Source organism: Oncorhynchus clarkii, chromosome 17, assembly GCF_045791955.1.
Source record: "Oncorhynchus clarkii lewisi isolate Uvic-CL-2024 chromosome 17, UVic_Ocla_1.0, whole genome shotgun sequence".
NCBI classification, from domain to species: Eukaryota; Metazoa; Chordata; class Actinopteri; order Salmoniformes; family Salmonidae; genus Oncorhynchus; species Oncorhynchus clarkii.
Genome location: NC_092163.1, coordinates 38,583,006 through 38,599,256, shown reverse-complemented (window position 1 = coordinate 38,599,256; position 16,251 = coordinate 38,583,006).

Here is a 16,251-nt window from a genome sequence, read left to right as displayed (position 1 = left end):
ATGGGTGAAGAGGTCAATGGAACTTGAGCCCAAAAATGAAAATGCCAAGGAAATGTGTGGGGGAAAGATCCCAAATCTCCTCATTGCACCCTAGCAAAATGTTCCTACATTTAGGCTAATATTTATATGTGTATTTCACACTATGTTGAGGTAACAAATTCCGAGTATAATGCTTGTATGGATGTCAACCGCAATACATTTCCACACTGTGGGCCTTTTACAACACATCAAACATGACGGATTTGACAAATATCCACTTTTTTTTATCAGATTTGTTCACTCTGTGCCAATCTGGCATCCTTCTTCTATCCCCAACTAGTTGATGGGTCGTTCTCAAACAAACTTGGTTCACTCCAGACCTGACTGCTCTTGACCAGCACAAAAACATCCTGTGGCGTACTGCATTAGCATCGAATAGCCCCCGCGATATGCAACTTTTTAGGGAAGTTCAATATACACAGGCAGTTAGGAAAGCAAAAGCTAGCTTTTTCAAACAGAAATGTGCATCCTGTAGCACAAATTCCCAAAAGTTCTGGGATATTGTAAAGTCCACAGAGAATAAGAGCACCTCCTCCCAGCTGCCTACTGCACTGAGGCTAGTAAACACTGTCACCACTGATAAATCCACGATAATTAATTTTTCAACAGCTGGCGATGCTTTCCACCTGGCTACCCCTATCCCGGTAAACAGCTCTGCACCCCCCCAGCAACTTTCCCAAGCCTCCACAATTTCTCCTTCACCCAAATCCAGATAGCTGATGTTCTGAAAGAGCTGCAAAATCTGGACCCCTAAAAATCAGTAGGGCTAGACAATCTGGACCCTCTCTTTCTAAAATTATCCGCCACAATTGTTGCAACCCCTATTACTAGCCTGTTCAACCTTTCTTTCATATCATATGATATCCCCAAAGATTGGAAAGCTGCCGCGGTCATCCCGCTCTTCTTACAGACCTATATCTATTCTACCCTGCCTTTCTATGGTCTTCGAAAGCCAAGTTAACAAACAGATCACCGACCATTTCGAATTCCACCCTGCCTTCTCCCCTATGCAATCTGGTTTCCGAGCTGGTAATGGGTGCACCTCAGCAACGCTCAAGGTCCTAAACGATATCATAACCGCCATCGATAAAAGACAATACTGTGCAGCCGTATTCATCGACCTGGCCAAGGCTTTGGACTCTGTCAATCACCTCATTCTTATTGGCAGACTCAACAGCCTTGGTTTCTTAAATGACTGCCTCTCCTGGTTCACCAACTACTTCTCAGACAGTTCAGTGTGTCAAATCGGAGGACCTCTTGTCCGGACCCCTGGCAGTCTCTATGGGAGTGCCACAGGGTTCAATTCTCGGGCCGACTATTTTCTCTGTATACATCAAGGATGTCGCTCTTGCTGCTGGTGATTCTCTGATCCACCTCTAACCAGACGACACCATTCTGTATACTTCTGGCCCTTCTTTGAATACTGTGTTAACTAACCTCCAGTTAACCTTCAACGCCATACAACTCTCCTTCTGTGACCTCTAACTGCTCTTCAATGCAAGTAAAACTAAATGCATGCTCTTCAACCAATCACTGCCCGCACCTGCCCGCCTGTCTAGCATCCCTACTCTGGATGGTTCTGACTTAGAATATGTGGACAACTACCTAGGTGTCTGGTTAGACTGAAAACTCTCCTTCCAGACTCACGTTAAGCATCTCCAATCCAAAATTATTTCGTAACAAAGCATCCTTCACTCATGCTGCCAAACATACCCTCGTAAAACTGACTATCCTACTGATCCTTGACTTCGGAGATGTCATTTAAAAATAGCCTCCAACACTCTACTCAGCAAATTGGATGCAGTCTATCACAGTGCCATCCGTTTTGTCAACAAAGCCCCATATACTACCAACTACTGCGACCTGTATACTCTCGTTGGCTGGCACTCGCTTCATATTCATCGCCAAACCCACTGGCTCCAGGTCATCTATAAGTCTTTGCTAGGTAAAGCCCCACCTTATCTCAGCTCCCTGGTCACCATAGCAGCCCCCACCCATAGCACGCGCTCCAGCAGGTATATTTCACTGGTCACCCCCAAAGCCAATTCCCCCTTTGGCCGCCTTTCCTTCCAGTTCTCTGCTGCCAATGACTGGAACTAATTGCAAAAATCACTGAAGCTGGAGACTCATATCTCGCTCACTAACTTTAAGCATCAGCTGTCAGAGCAGCTTACAGATCATTGCACCTGTACATAGCCTATCTGTAAATAGACGACCCAACTACCTCATCCCCGTATTGTTATTTGCACCACAGTATCTCTACTTGCACATTCATCTTCTACACATCTATCACTCCATTGTTTAATTGCTAAATTGTAATTATTTTGCAACTATGGCCTATTTATTGCCTTACCTCCCTATTCTTACCTCATTTGCACACACTGTGTATAGACTTTCTATTGTGTTATTGACTGTACGTTTGTTTATTCCATGTGTAACTCTGTGTTGTTGTTGTTTGTGTCGCACTGCTTTGATTTATCTTGGCCAGGACGCAGTTGTAAATGAGAACTTGTTCTCAACTGGCCTACCTGGTTAAATAAAGATTCAATTAAAAATGTAATTAAAAAAACTGTTATTTTTGTACAGATCCTTTTGGAGAACGTCTGGAACCGAATCGGTGAAAGAGCCGTTCCAAGAGTTATTATAATGAACCCAAGATAGACCTTAGCATGTCGTTTCCAATGGAAGCAAACAAGCTCCTATTGGCGCGTTCTAGCATTTATTAGCATATTTCTGTTAGGGAACGCCTACTCTGTGAAATGCGCGTGTGCAATAATTCAATTCGCCCATGCACTCCTTCTAAACAACACCGTTTTTTTTTGTTCTATCTGTGGCCGTTCATTTGGCATCTACAGTGCCTTGCGAAAGTATTTGGCCCCCTTGAATAATTTTGCATGCCCAATTTTTCAGTTTTTGAGTTGTTAAAAAAGTTTGAAATTTCCAATAAATGTCGTTCCACTTCATGATTGTGTCCCACTTGTTGATTCTTCACAAAAAAATTCTAATTTCTAAGAATTTGTAAGATACTTATTTGCATAAAATGGACAGAAACCAGTCTCAAAATCAATCAATAGCGTTTATTCTCGAGAGTACTGATCATAGTACAATTTTCATCAGGTTATATACTAAAAATAACATCATAGGTTTTAAAATGTCCTTCCTCCATTCCGATACAATGGCAGTATAGTTCACAAGCCTTCCCACATTGTCTACCACCTGTTAAATCATCTACTACTAGCCCAAGGTCTCTCCCCTCCCTGGGTAGAGACAGGATGTCCTGTAAGGAACACAGTATTCCAGCCGGTCTGAAGATAAGTCAATTTGTTTCTAACAAGGAACAGACAGTCCTTGTTCTAATTCTTGATTATAATTACACACATTATATTCAGTACTATGATTATAATAAGAGTCATACATCCATACAGTAACATAGTAGTATTCTGTTTAGTTATCATTTTAAGCTAAATGTATACATACAGTGCCTTGCGAAAGTATTCGGCCCCCTTGAACTTTGCGACCTTTTGCCACATTTCAGGCTTCTAACATAAAGATATAAAACTGTATTTTTTTGTGAAGAATCAACAACAAGTGGGACACAATCATGAAGTGGAACGACATTTATTGGATATTTCATATTAACTTTTTTAACAAATCAAAAACTGAAAAATTGGGCGTGCAAAATTATTCAGCCCCCTTAAGTTAATACTTTGTAGCGCCACCTTTTGCTGCGATTACAGCTGTAAGTCACTTGGGGTATGTCTCTATCAGTTTTGCACATCGAGAGACTGAATTTTTTTCCCATTCCTCCTTGCAAAACAGCTCGAGCTCAGTGAGGTTGGATGGAGAGCATTTGTGAACAGCAGTTTTCAGTTATTTCCACAGATTCTCGATTGGATTCAGGTCTGGACTTTGACTTGGCCATTCTAACACCTGGATATGTTTATTTTTGAACCATTCCATTGTAGATTTTGCTTTATGTTTTGGATCATTGTCTTGTTGGAAGACAAATCTCCGTCCCAGTCTCAGGTCTTTTGCAGACTCCATCAGGTTTTCTTCCAGAATGGTCCTGTATTTGGCTCCATCCATCTTCCCATCAATTTTAACCATCTTCCCTGTCCCTGCTGAAGAAAAGCAGGCCCAAACCATGATGCTGCCACCACCATGTTTGACAGTGGGGATGGTGTGTTCAGCTGTGTTGCTTTTACGCCAAACATAACGTTTTGCATTGTTGCCAAAAAGTTCCATTTTGGTTTCATCTGACCAGAGCACCTTCTTCCACATGTTTGGTGTGTCTCCCAGGTGGCTTGTGGCAAACTTTAAACGACACTATTTATGGATATCTTTAAGAAATGGCTTTCTTCTTGCCACTCTTCCATAAAGGCCAGATTTGTGCAATATACGACTGATTGTTGTTCTATGGACAGTCTCCCACCTCAGCTGTAGATCTCTGCAGTTCATCCAGAGTGATCATGGGCCTCATGGCTGCATCTCTGATCAGTCTTCTCCTTGTATGAGCTGAAAGTTTAGAGGGACGGCCAGGTCTTGGTAGATTTGCAGTGGTCTGATACTCCTTCCATTTCAATATTATCGCTTGCACAGTGCTCCTTGGGATGTTTAAAGCTTGGGAAATCTTTTTGTATCCAAATCCGGCTTTAAACTTCTTCACAACAGTATCTCGGACCTGCCTGGTGTGTTCCTTGTTCTCTGCACTTTTAACGGACCTCTGAGACTATCACAGTGCAGGTGCATTTATACGGAGACTTGATTACACACAGGTGGATTGTATTTATCATCATTAGTCATTTAGGTCAACATTGGATCATTCAGAGATCCTCACTGAACTTCTGGAGAGAGTTTGCTGCACTGAAAGTAAAGGGGCTGAATCATTTTGCACGCCCAATTTTTCAGTTTTTGATTTGTTAAAAAAGTTAGAAATATCCAATAAATGTCGTTCCACTTCATGATTGTGTCCCACTTGTTGTTGATTCTTCACAAAAAAATACAGTTGTATATCTTTATGTTTGAAGCCTGAAATGTGGCAAAAGGTCGCAAAGTTCAAGGGGGCCGAATACTTTCGCAAGGCACTGTATAATTCATTGCAGAAACAATACACTGCATTCAGAAAGTGTTCAAACCCTTTCACTTTAACATTTTGTTATGATACAGCCTTATTCTAAAATTGATTAAAAATTGTTTTTTCACAATTTATACACAATACTCCATAATAACAAAGTGAAAACAGTTTTTTTTTTTTTTTTTGCAAATGAATTAAAAATAAAACAGAAATACCTTATTTACATAAGTATTCAGACCCTTCGCTATGAGATTCGAAATTGAGCTCAAGTGTATCCTGTTTTCATTGATCATCCTTGAGATGTTTCTACAACTTGATTGGAGTCCACCTGTGGTAATGTCAATTGATCGAAATTATTTGGAAAGGCACTCACCTGTCAATATAACGTCTCACAGTTGACAGTGCCGGTCAGGAAGACGGATGAGAATCTGCACAGTAAGCAGGGATGCGTTAGGTTCGGCTTCAAACAAGGAAGTGAAATATAATCAATCGTTCTATATACACTACCGTTCAAAAGTCTGGGGTCACTTAGAAATGTTCTTGTTTTTGAAAGAAAAGCACATTTCTGTCCATTAAAATAACAAACAATTGATCAGAAATACAGTGTAGACATTGTTAATGTTGATCATTAGAAAACCCTTTTGCAATGATGTTAGCACAGCTGAAAACTGTTGTCCTGGTTAAATAAGCAATAAAACTGGCCTTCTTTAGACTAGTTGAGTATCTGGAGCATCAGCATTTGTGGGTTCGATTACAGGCTCAAAATGGCCAGAAACAAATAACTTTATTTTGAAACTCATCAGTTGTCAGAAATTAAGGCTATTCATGCGAAAAATTGCCAAGAATCTGAAGATCTCGTACAACGCTGTGTACTACTCCCTTCACAGAACAGCGCAAGCTTGCTCTAACCAGAATAGAAAGAGGGGTGGGAGGCCCCGGTGCACAATTGAGCAGGAGGACAAGTACATTAGAGTGTCTAGTTTGAGAAACAGATGCCTCATAAGTCCTCAACAAGCAGCTTCATTTAATAGTACCCACAAAACACCAGTCTCAACGTCAACAGTGAAGAGGCGACTCCGGGATGCTGGCCTTCTAGGCAGAGTTCCTCTGTCCAGTGTCTGTGTTCTTTTGCCCATCTTTTCTTTTTATTGGCCAGTCTGAGATGTGGCTTTTTCTTTGCATCTCTGCCTAGAAGGCCAGCATCCCGGAGTCACCTCTTCACTGTTGACGTTGAGACTGGTGTTTTGCGAGTGGCTACTTTGAAGAATCTAAAATCTAAAATATATTTTGATTTGTTTAACACTTTTTTGGTTACTACATTACTTCCATTTTTGTTTCCAAATCGTTCCCTTGGGAATTAAACAAATTAAAGGTGTGAACTGGGAGGAAATTGTGTTGGGAGAGAGTTGTATTTGTATTTATTATGGATCCCCATAAATGCTGCCGAAGCAGCAACTACTCTTCCTGGGGTCCAGCAAAATTAAGGCAGTTTATACAATTTTAAAAACATTACAATAAATTCACAGATTTCATAACACATCTTTTGCCCTCAGGCTCATCCTCTCCCCCTACCACATATCTTCAGTACTAAATCCATGTGTATGAAAAGTGCGTGTGTGTGTGTGTGTGTGTGTGTATGCATGTGTCTGTGCCAATGTTTGTTATGCTTCACAGTCCCCGCTGTTCCATAAGGTGTTTTTTAATCTGTTTTTTTAAATCAAATTTTACTGCTGGCGTGAGTTACTTGTGGAATATGTGGAATAGAGTTCCATGTAGTCATGGCTTTATGTAGTACTGTGTGCCTCCCATGGTCTGTTCTGGACTTGGGGACTGTGAAGAGACCTCTTGTGGCATGTCTTGTGGGGTATGCATGGGGGCCCGAGCTGTGTGCCAGTACTTTAGACAGACAGCGCGGCCATTCAACATGTGATAAATAACCTCTCATAAATAAAGTAGCGATGAAGTCAATCTCTCCTCCACTTTCAGCCAGGAGAGCTTGACATGCATAATATTAATATTATTAATACTGTGTACATCCAAGGGCCAGCCGTGCTGCCCTGTTCTGTGCCTTTTGCAATTTTCCTAAGTCCTTTTTTCTGGAACCTGAACACACGACTGAACAGTAGTCAAGGTGCGACAAAACTAGGGCCTGTATGGCCTGCCTTGTTGATAGTGTTGTTAAGAAGGCAGAGCATCGCTTTATTATAGACAGACTTCTCCCCATCTCAGCTACTACTGCATCAATATGTTTTGACCATGACAGTTTACAATCTAGGGTTACTCCAAGAAGTTTAGTCATCTCAACTTGCTCAATTTCCACACGATTTATTACAAAACTTCGTTGAGGTTTAGGGTTTAATGAGTGTTTTGTTCCAAATATAATGCTTTTAGTTTTAGAAATATTTAGGGCTAACTTATTCCTTGCCACCCACTCTGAAACTAACTGCAGCTCTTTGTTGAGTTATTGACTAGACTGGTGGGGGTTGGGCTCTGGCTGGCTGGTCAGTCTGGCTGAAATTTGATACAGAGGATGTCTTAAAGACAATCAAAAGTCTTCATATTTTTCAAGGGTTGTTCATTTGTTAGGCTATTGTTTATGTTTATTATTGAATTACCTTTGATCTAGTTCAGTCATATTAATCTCTTAAACATATTTAGTAATGATCTCTTACCTAGAATGATGGCTGTGAGCATTTTTGCTTAATTTTTGTTCTAAATAGAGACGGCATATCGGATTGTGTAAAAATGCAGGAAATGTGCATTAGATGCCAGGTTATCTCCCGTACGGACTCGGGAGAAGCGAAGGTCGAGAGCCATGCGTCCCCGAAACACGATGCCGCTCAGCCGCACTGATTGTTGACACACTGTTCACTTCACCCAGAAGCCAGCTGCACCAATGTGTCAGAGGAAACACCGTACAGCTGGCAACCGAAGTCAGCGTGCATGCGCCCGGCCCGCCACAAGTAGTTGCTAGGGCACGATGGGACAAGGACATCCCAGCCGCCTGCACGCCCAACCCCCACCAGTCTATTTCATTGAAATGACGTGGAAACAACGTTGATTCAACCAGTTTATGTCCAGTGGGATCTTGCAAATTGACTTATACTTCCCTATATTATTTGCCGATCTTACCGCAGAGTTACAGGCCCAATCTGGTGAGATTTGTGTTGAAACAAAAACAAACAAACAAACTACAACAGCAATACACTCCTTCAAAAATGTCAGCATTCCATATAACATTCAAACTTCACCCAATGCCTCTGGCCCTTCTATTGAGGGTGATCAGGTCTCACTAGATGGTCAGAACAGAGGTCATTCAATACGATTAAGTGAGTCTGTTCTTTCTGTTTTCTTTCCTTGTACTTCTGACTCATTATATAAAAACATTTCAAACATTCTCTGTACCAGATTTACATTGTTTTTCAGTACATTTCTCATCAGGAGAACTTAAATCTGTGAATCCAAAATTCAGACAATAGATACTTTTTGCGTGTCCTTTAAGGTGAATCCTTTCTCACCCGTGAAGATCCTGCTAAACCAAATAAGAAAACGACACACAATAAAACAGACACGGTATTAACAGCACTGACACATATTCATAAGTATAGACGGGTGGGTTGTGAGTGTAGGTACAGTTGAAGTCGGAAGGTTACATACACCTTAGCCAAATACATTTAAACTCAGTTTTTCACAATTCCTGACATTTAATCCTAGTAAAAAATCACTGTGTTAGGTCAGTTAGGATCACTACTTTATTATAAGAATATGAAATGTCAGAATAATAGTAGAGAGAATTATTTATTTCAGCTTTTATTTCTTTCATCACATTCTCAGTGGGTCAGAAGTTTACATACACTCAATCACTATTTGGTAGCATTGCCTTTAAATGTTTTAACTTGGGTCAAACTTTTTGTGTAGCCTTCCACAAGCTTCCCACAATACGTTGGGTGAATTTTGGCCCATTCCTCCTGACATAGCTGGTGTAACTGAGTCAGGTTTGTAGGCCTCCTTGCTCGCACACGCTTTTTCAGTTCTGCCTACAAATGTTCTATAGGATTGAGGTCAGGGCTTTGTGATGGCTACTCCAATACCTTGACTTTGTTGTCCTTAAGCCATTTTGCCACAACTTTGGAAGTACGCTTGGGGTCATTGTCCATTTGGAAGACCCATTTGTGACCAAGCTTTAACTTCCTGATTGATGTCTTGAGTTGCTGCTTCAATATATCCACATAATTGTCTTGCCTCATGATGCCATCTATTTTGTGAAGTACACAAGTCCCTCCTGCAGCAAAGCACCCAAAGCACAACATGATGCTGCCACCCCCGTGCTTCACGGTTGGGATAGTGTTCTTCGGCTTGCAAGCCTCCCCCTTTTTCCTCCAAACATAATGGTCAGTATGGCCAAACAGTTCTGTTTTTGTTTCATCAGTCCAGAGGATATTTCTCCAAAAATATACAATCCTTGTCCCCGTGTTCAGTTGCAAACAGTAGTCTGGCTTTTTTATGGCGGTTTTGGAGCAGTGGCTTCTTCCTTGCTGAGCAGCCTTTCAGGTTATGTCGATATTGGACTCATTTTACTGTGGATATAGATATAGTTTCCTCCAGCATCTTCACAAGGTCCTTTGCTGTTGTTCTGGGATTGATTTGCACTTTCGCACTAAAGTACGTTCATCTCTAGGAGACAGAATGTGTCTCCTTCCTGAGCGGTATGATGGCTGCGTGGTCCCATGGTGTTTGTATGTATTGTTTCTACAGATGAACGTGGTACCTTCAGGAGTCGGGAAATTGCTCCCAAGGATGAACCAGACTCGTGGAGGTCTGCACATTCTTTTGGATTGTCCCATGATGTCAAGCAGAGGCACTGAGTTTGAAGGTAGGCCTTGAAATACATCCATCGTTACACCTCCAATTGACTCAAATTATGTCAATTTGCCTATCAGAAGCTTCTAAAGCAATGACATAATTTTCTGGAATTTTCCAAGCTGTTTAAAGGCGCAGTCAACTTAGTGTATGTAAACTTCTGACCCACTGGAATTGTGATACAGTGAATTATAAGTGAAATAATCTGTCTGTAAACAATTGTTGGAAAAATTACTTGTGTCGTGCACAAAGTAGATGTCCTAACCGACTTGCCAAAACCATAGTTTGTTAACAAGACATTTGTGGAGTGGTTGAAAAACAAGATTTAATGACTCCAACCTCAGTGTATGTAAACTTCAGACTTCAACTGTAGGTGTGTGGGGGTAAAAAGTAGGGGCAGAAACAAACATGGCCAAGCCTTTCTTAATTTGGGAGCTCCCTTAATGGCCAGATTCGGGTACCTTTACATGTGCATTTCACTAACTGCTCTCCCAAGACAGCAGGCCTAAGGAAGCATTTCAAAGGGAGAGATACATAATCATTGTTAAACTCATTAGAATACTTGGTAGTGGACATTCCATCAGTCCTGGAAGAGAAAATAAACATTTTGTTATTTTTCACTATGCTACTTGTTCATCAGTCCTAAAAATGCAATATTCTGTATTACTAGTCCTAAATACCTCCTTCTTCTCCAATCTAGCTTACTGCATGCGTACATACAGCATAATCATACTGGAGACACATTAAGTGATATAGGGTCCCATTAAGCAAAATAGCCACCTACTAAACTTAACAATCCCAGAGCTCCTTTCACTTGGAATCTTATCATCTAGACCTGTTGCATTGACGTATGGCTAAAAGTTCAGCTTAAACAACTTTATTCTATATTTTGTGTATATGATTTTTTTTTATTATAAGAAAAATGAAACCTGCAAAAAGTTGGTGCTGGCCTATCAGCTCTTTCTTTTTTTGTTACCCACAGCCATAATTATTTGGATCTACTTACTTCAATTTGGACATTGTTTCAAGTATTTTTTTATATGAAATTACTTTCTTACTTAAATCACTTGTTATTCAAAATGTATCGAATTGAGAAATAATAATTGGAAATTGTCATGTCAGGTTGACAAAATGGTATCCTATTCAATTATTTATACCTCTGTTCCAAATGTTCCACTGTATCTTACAGCCTGTTTAAGTTCATGACACTAAGGACACATCTTATCTTTGACCCAAACACCAGATGTGCTGGGGAGAGAGGAATGGTGACCTCAAATTGAATATCAGTCCCAAGCTTCATCCCTCTGTTCCCTTAGGAAGCGCAAACAATAGAAAGCAAATGCTGTCAACACTCGTATTAACAGTGTGACCTTGTGTGGAAACTTTAACTTCAAATTATTAAAATATTGTATTATTATACAATGAGTGGGTCTAATCCTGAATGCTGATTGGTAAAAATTGCATTCCACAAATTGCCACCAAGCTAAATCTATGACGTTAAAATGCATATTTACTCTGCTCTATCTGACTGCGCAATCCACTGTCTCAGCCCAACCATTATAAAAAGCATCTAGACATTATCTCACATTTATTTTAGACTAACATTTCATTTTCAACAGCAGAGATTTGTGTAAACCTTGCTGTCTGTCTCTCCGACATTTTCAACATTGTTTCATTATTCAAATTTGATCTTCTGCTCTCCTATAGTAATGAACATGTTGGGAGTCGGGACGAGACAGACAGGCAGGCAGGCAGTGTTTCTCAGCTAGTCTAAATCATGAATCAGCTGGCATCATTTTTATGGACATATACAAAACAACTGTCATTTCAAAAAAGGCAAAAAGAAACAAAGCTAATTTGCCGTCTTTCCAGCTTCAGTTTGAAGTGATTATGTTACTGTAGCTGTGTTGGCTAGCTCCTCAGAACAACCATGTCCTAATGAGTGAGCACATGTTCTATGCCAGGCGAAATTGCGCCTCATTAGCACATTGTTATGGATGTATCCAAATAAATGTCACTAGAAAACAGCTTAAACAAATGCAAATGCAGCTAATTTGCTGTTATTCTGGCTGCACTTCTTTACCTGACTGTAAGTTAGCCGTAGTTGGCTAGATAGCAAGCAAGGGATACGAACATTGCTAGCCAGTATGGCAATTGAACATTTCGAATGAACGACTGGGTCGCGTCCATAGATACAGAACAAAAAGACTGAACGACTGGGTCGCGTCTCTAGCAACCCTAGACTATATCTTGTGGAAGGATGAAATAGTATGAATAGATTAATCCACTTCGTCTCTGGCCTAACAACACCCATGCCAATATCATTTATCCTCTAAACACCGGCTTCTCTGGCATTATCACTTAATTAGAGTGCTTACTAAAAGCTACTAATAACATAACTATGAACCATACTGTCAACACTCATTACACCTGACTTCAACTGATGACCATGAGTACCATGAATCATGTTTCTGTAAAAACCTTGAATTATTTCCTTATTCTACTAACCTGTGTAAATCAAACGAGCTGTACCATTTATTATTTATATAATACACTGTTTTCTGATCATCTTTTTCAAACAAAGAAAAAAATAGTGATAAAAAAGTATGACTGCCTTTATTTTTAATGTAGCGTGTTTGTGTTTAGTACACTTGTCATCTGTCATTTCAAGGTTCTACATTCAGGTCTCAAATGGACCCCAGGGTTAACTCCTTGCTAATACAAGCAATTTAGCTGAAATAAATCGTTATTTTTCTGAAATGTTGAAAAGAATGCCAAAACTCTTTATTTATACACATGAAAGCACACATTCCTTTGGTTGTCAATGCTGAGGACTTTTAGTTCTGCATAGGCATGAATCCTTTTGTACACAGGTGCGAGGAGTCCGAATCAGAATGATATTCCCTATCATAAAATGTCATCAAGACACGATTCGATATTAAGACAATTGTGTCATCTCCACAATGACTTATTAGATGTGACTTTCCTAGAATGGGAAGTTGATCAGGGGTCCAGTGCTCATAGCTGAAACAGCAGGTGCAACTGCTTACTACATAGAGGGACCTGGTCAGTGATCCTAGATCAGCAATGCTACCCTGAGACACTTTGTGAATACAGACTTGAATTGTATGCATGTAAGTAAGTAGGGGCGGGGAAAGGAGTGTACTGCAGGTGTGTGTGGTGGCCTGGCTGGTCATTTGTTAGTGGGCTGTAGCCTCAAGCCCTCTCTTCCAATGAGCCAGTGCCTGAGTATCTAACCTAAATCTGTGGCAGTAATTCTGAGAGAACAAATGGAAATATTTGTGCAATCAAAAGGGAATATTCAGAAGGTACAGACCACACCTTCAACTGTATATGTTTAAGCTATTTAATGGTGTGAGTGACAAACAGGAGTTGGGGTCTCAACATGACCCGCTTTGTATGACACTTGGACTTTGCATGTCACATGTGACTGGATCACAACCAGTCATATCTAGTAATCATAAATGCAACATTCAGGGAATTTCATTAATTTGGACATTTTCTCAGTACTTGAAGGGTGAATAGAAAAACTCACATTAGACCTCTTTGAAGGTGACAGCACATTAGTACAATCTAGTGGATAGAATATTGTACAACACAGGTTATTCTGTAGACTTGACGTAGGATTAATATTGGTAACTTCAACCCATGTCAGATATAAGATTTAAGAATATTCAATACCTGATTGAACAGACAGTACCAACACATACATAAGCATAATAATACAGCCTGTGTCACATTTTTGACACTTCATCCTAAGCTTTACCTTGAAAAATGTAAACAGGCCTAAAAACAGGAAATGCTAGCTGAAGTGGATGGTCACAGTCACTTTCATTACTTATCAAGAGAAGAGAGGGAGGCAGGAGGATAGGGGGTTTCTTCAACCTACACCCATCTTTCCACTCTCTCTCTCCCCCTACACCCACATCTCTCCATACAAGTCCAATCTGTCAACTTTCAGTAAAAACCACACTTGAAGCAAATGTAAACATTGAATTAAACCGATTTAATCAAAGAGCAGTTGAACAAGTGTGAGCAAAATTCAGTATGAGGGGGATAAAGCAGTTGACCAACAGCATAACAACTTCCCCTAATGTATCCTGGAGAGAAAGCGATAGCAAGATAATACCACATGCCATGAGAGAAATTGGAGACACACACCTTGTGAGCATCATGCCTAACAGGAAGTATAAAGAAGAGACTTTCCTTGAAGGATGGGGATGGAGAGGAGGGTCTCAGCTGAAGTCCAAGAATTCTGATATATTCTGTCCGGTTGTCCCTCAAACAGGCTTGCAGGTGCCATCAACCAGCCTACTGTACATACCATCTGTGAGTGAACTGTGAGGATTGACAGAGGGGGAGAGAGTTAACTAAATTTGTGATTGTTTATTCCACTTGCTTTGGCAATGTTAACATGTGTTTCCCATGCCAGTAAAGCCCCTTTTAATTGAAATGAGAGAGAGAGAGAAAGTGAATCAATGTTGATCATTCCATTTAAAATAGTATAAAACTGTTCTAGAGTCATATTGTCTCAGCACAGTGGGATACAGCAGGGTTGGAGAGATATGCAGACGTACAGTCATGGGGCCAGGTTTATTTTCATCAGGGTGTTGTGGGAGGTGGTAGTATACAGGACTTTGAGAGCATAATTTCCACTGGATTGGGCTGAGTGACTGACATATACAACAATATCTAATTAAGCTATAGTCACGGCTGACATGTTTGTGTGTGTGTTCTGAATGTTCCGTAAATTAGAAATAAGCCTTTTTATTGGTATTGGCATGCTAACTTCATAATATATTATGCATCTCAGCTAACATGAGTATTTTTATCTTCCTGTCACACTCACAGTCTAATTCTTCTTCTTCATCATCATCATCATCTTCTTCTTCTATGATATAATGGCGGTCCGTAAACAAATGTTAAAGGTGCATGCTGCCACCTACTGTGCTGGAGTATGCGGTCAATCACGGTTTACAACATTAGCTCCACATTTCTAAATCATCCTACCCAACTCAGTACTTCTGAGAAATAGTATAATCCTTTCTTTGTGCTGCCAACCTAGGCTGTAAAGACAGCCCCTAAGCCTCATGAATATTCTATGTGCTTCCGGGTGTGAACAAAATGAGAAACCCAAATCAAAATTGTAATACATTTAGATGTTATTTGTTTTCCACTATGGTGTGGTCTGCACAACGCACCACCGGGGGCAAACTACCTGCCCTCCAAGACACCTACAGCAAGGCCAAAAAGATCAAGGACAACAACCACCCAAGCCACTGCCTGTTCACACCGCTACCATCCAGAAGGCGAGGTCAGTACAGGTGCATCAAAGCTGGGACCGAGAGGCTGAAAAACAGCTTCTATCTCAAGGCCATCAGACTGCTAAACAGCAATCACTAACTCAGAGAGGCTGGTGCCTTCATTGAGACCCAATCACTGGCCACCTTAATAAACGGATCACTAGTCACTTTAAAACAATGCCACTTTAATAATGTTTACATATCTTACATTACTCATATGTATATACTGTATTTTATACCATCTACACCATCTTGCCTATGCCGCTCAGCCATCGCACATCCATATATTTATACGTACATATTCTCATTCACCCCTTTAGATGTGTGTGTATTAGGTAGTTGTTGGGGAATTGTTTGATTTACTTGTTAGATATTGCTGCACTGTCGGAACTAGAAGCACAAGCATTCCAAAATTGGATTTACTTCCTTCAGATTGAAATACGGTCAAAACTACTGTCAGACTGATTTGTAATAGATTGCAATAGACCACAAATTTAAAAAAGTAAACATTGGCAGTTGATTAAATAACTTGACATAGTGGGGTAACAAATGTTTTTTTTATATCAAAATGGGATTACAGGACAAAAGGTTTAGGAACCCCTGCTTTATCCTTTCCTCACTACTAGCTAACTATTGACAACAAAATTATCAGCAGAAAAATTCAGAAAAATTATCAGCAGCAATTCAAAATATCTAGTACAGTAACTGCTAGTGCTCTCCAACCTTGTTCCTGGATAACTACCTTTTTGCTCAAACCCAAGTTGTAACTATCTGATTCAGTTTATCAACCAGGTAATTATTAGAATCAGGTGAGCTAGATTAGGGTTGGAACAAAAACCTACAGGACTGTATAGACAGCAGCACATCTTTCACATGGCCCAGCGCTGCTCTTACTTAAACTATATGTATCATGGCACAAGGAGAGACCCAGATGCAGACACAGGAGGCAGATGG